At 37.6% G+C, this 3,474-nt stretch overlaps 2 protein-coding genes across 2 annotated transcripts in view; both read right to left on the bottom strand.

Annotated features, from left to right (window-relative positions):
• The window catches only part of LOC106870586 (acyl-protein thioesterase 1), a 304,640-nt gene extending 304,513 nt beyond the window's left edge, over positions 1-127 (bottom strand). The window contains exon 1 of the mRNA XM_052977463.1: positions 123-127. The gene's annotated coding sequence lies outside the window, so the exon portion shown is untranslated. The remainder of the gene's footprint in view (positions 1-122) is intronic.
• The window catches only part of LOC106875786 (platelet binding protein GspB-like), a 106,537-nt gene that overhangs the window by 18,957 nt on the left and 84,106 nt on the right, over positions 1-3,474 (bottom strand). The window lies entirely within an intron of this gene.

Here is a 3,474-nt window from a genome sequence, read left to right on the forward strand (position 1 = left end):
AGTCCATCTCTACCCGTGCACGTATACACACGCACAAACATATGTATGTTTATTTGTATACTATATAGACGTATATGTGTGTGAACATACATATCTCTACAAACATACGTACACAGACACGCCGTGGCCAGATTAGTTCACAGGAAACCTAGAATAAGTCGCTAGACTGGCTTGAAAAAAAGCTTCCAAATTTCCTTCGAACCTTGAAGGTAGTTTGCAGCATGGATTTGGCTGTTGCAGTTTAAACAAAAGGACAACCCTAACCTGGTTTAAAAACAAGGGATAGTACTGATAGATTTAGGGAAATAATCTTAAGGGATTTTTAATTCGCCTGGAAAAATGGGATGGGTGTTTATGTGATGCTTCGGCATGCTAAAAATTGCAGCTAAACCTCTCAAATCACAGTCTTATAGACGTATATATATGTCAAGGCGAGAGCTGTACATGGTGGCTAGATTTGGTAGAAATAGCAGCCAAATCTCCCTCAAATTACACCCTGCTGTACAATGTATGAGTCACCGAGGGAGACCTCTTTATGGGAGCGAGGCCTGTTAGAAATAACGACCAAATCCCCCTCAAATCACACCGAACTGTCTAATGTATGGGTATATGCATGAGAAAACAAAAGAGATCACAACATGGTAGTTAGAACTGGTAGAAATATCAGCCAAACCTCCCTCAAATCACACTGTTCTGTTATATGTATGTCAATATTAGTGTCAACGCGGAAAAAACTGCATGGTAGCTACAACTGTCAGAAATAGAAGCGAAATCACTCTCAAATGACATCCTACTGTTATATGCACACACACACACGTTAATATGCGTGTGTCAAGGAGGAAACCTCTACATGGTAATTAGAGCTAGCAGAAATAGCAATTTTATCTCCCTCAAATCACGTCCTATTCTAAGAATGTGACACGTTAGAGATGCAGTTCTAGGTTCCCTAGAACAAAATCGGGATGGTCACGGCTGGCTGTTTGGAAGACTCTTTGATCTTGAGGTTAGAGCCTAAACAACACGAAGAGCAACAACGTTAAAGCTGCTAGAAATAGCAGCCAGTTTTCCCGTAAATCACGCCGTGTCGTGTTAAAAGAATAGAGAAAGAATCCCCCCCCCCCCAAACGTATATACACTTCGGATAATGTAGTCCTAGATACATTAATGTCACAAAAAAAAAAGAGTAAAAGACAAGATGGTTGATGGCTAGAATGCCTTTCAAACACAGGCATGCTCGTTAGGGTCGACCAGGGGTTATAAGAACACCCTGCTGCTTAAATGTCCAGCGAGGCTCGGTGTCGTACAACACACGCTAAGCTAACTTACACCACATCACAACAGGTCCGTCAGATGACACCACACCACACCGACACTGCAATCCGCCACTAACAAACAACACTAGAACCACACCTTTCATACCAACCGACAACCATTTTCTATTAAACAGCAACAAACATTGCCACAGTCGAATGGCCGACAGTGTGAGGGGTGAGGAGAGAAGCAACAAATAGAGAGAGGAGGAGGAGGAGGATGGAGAGAGAGAGAGAGAGATAGAGAAAGAGCGAAGAAGGAGGCGGAGGGTAGAGAACTAGATAGAGATGAAATTATTAGGGAGGGGGAAAGGGGAATAGATTAAGTCGGATGAGAAATTATAATAGAAATAGGGAAAGAGAAAGGGTTGGGGTGAGAGAGGATGGAGAAAGATACAGCAACAAGAGAGAGATAGGATGTAGATAGATACATCGATGAGAAAGAGAGTTGTAAAGACAGGTCAGAGAGAGAGAGAGAAGACATAAAGGTAAATGGTAATATATGTAGGTAGATAGAAAGAGAGAGAGGGGGAATATAAGAGAGAGATTAAGAGAAAGGTGAAAGAAGCAAAAACAAGAGAGAAAGATAAAATGCGATAGAGATAAACATAAAAGAGAGGGGGAAGGGGAGTGGATTCGGCCATGTTGTGCAGAGATGAGGCGGCATTTGTTAATGGATGGATGTGTAGAAAACAGAGTGTGTGTGTGTGTGAATATGAGCATATATATATATGCCATGTATATATGTATGTATGACAAACACACACACACACATATATATATATATATATATATATATATATATATATACACACACACAGATAATTATGTACAGTAGACGTGTAGCTATATATACACACACCATTATATATATAATAGTTATCATCTATAATTATATTCATATATATAGATGAATATAATTAACGTGTATATATTACTGCATAATGCGTGTGTGTGTGTATATATATATATATATATGTATATATACATACACATATATCTATATACCGTACACGCACATCCATAATTATATTCACAAATATACACATAAACATAATATATACACACGTTCACATACACAACCATATATGCGTGTGTGAGTGTATATATAGACAGTATATATAGATACATTTATATCTAAGGAAACGTCTCTACCCCGATGTAACTACAATTAGACAAGCATGTCTTTTTTTCATTCATACATACACACACCCCATATATATATATATATATATATACACACACATATAGGTACGAATACAGACACATCATACACATACTAATATACACACATACAAGCACGCGCACGTATTCCGGAGGTTTACGCAAACGTACGTTCTCATATAATTTATACACATATACTGATATAGTCATATTTCTATTAACACATTGTATATATAATCAGTCATACACATATATACAAGTACATACACAATTTATGTATCATCAGTGTGTATATCATGTATATATACATATACACATATATATATACAAACACACTATCGAGCGTTACACGTAGGTTATATATATATATATATATATATATATATATATATATATACATTCTCTCCTACACACTTTCATTTATATTTTCAACATACATGCACATAATTAGAGTATTATTACTATAAATTTGGCGATTTTGTACATACATATACACACACGCTATATATAACATAATTATACAGCAATATGTAGATATATGTATAGATCTATACTATATACACATACATGCTTACATATACCCGGTCATACACACGCTAGCTGAATCGGGTGTGTCACACCGAAAAAAATATGCTAGGGACAAGGATGGGGCGCAGAAAAAAAAAACACCACCAGGCACTATGAAGGGCGATTGCTGGACTTGTAGAGGAAGGAAAGGGGTGTGCGAGCATCCCGACCGACCGATCGAGATAGGACAATAATGGGGTGGACAGAGGGGACATTTGAAACGGCATTGGGGGATGGACAGGGAAAAACCAATCGTGTAAGCAAAAAAGAAAGTGATAAAGAAAATACAGCAGAGATGGGTTCGAATCTTACCTGAGCAGCACATCATCCTCCATGGTTTAAAACCGACTAAGTGCGTGAATGGTGTGTGTGTATGTTTGTGTATATATATATATATATATATATATATCTGTCTCTCTCTCTCTCTCTCTAT

Source organism: Octopus bimaculoides, chromosome 28 (genome assembly GCF_001194135.2).
Source record: "Octopus bimaculoides isolate UCB-OBI-ISO-001 chromosome 28, ASM119413v2, whole genome shotgun sequence".
Lineage (NCBI taxonomy): Eukaryota > Metazoa > Mollusca > Cephalopoda > Octopoda > Octopodidae > Octopus > Octopus bimaculoides.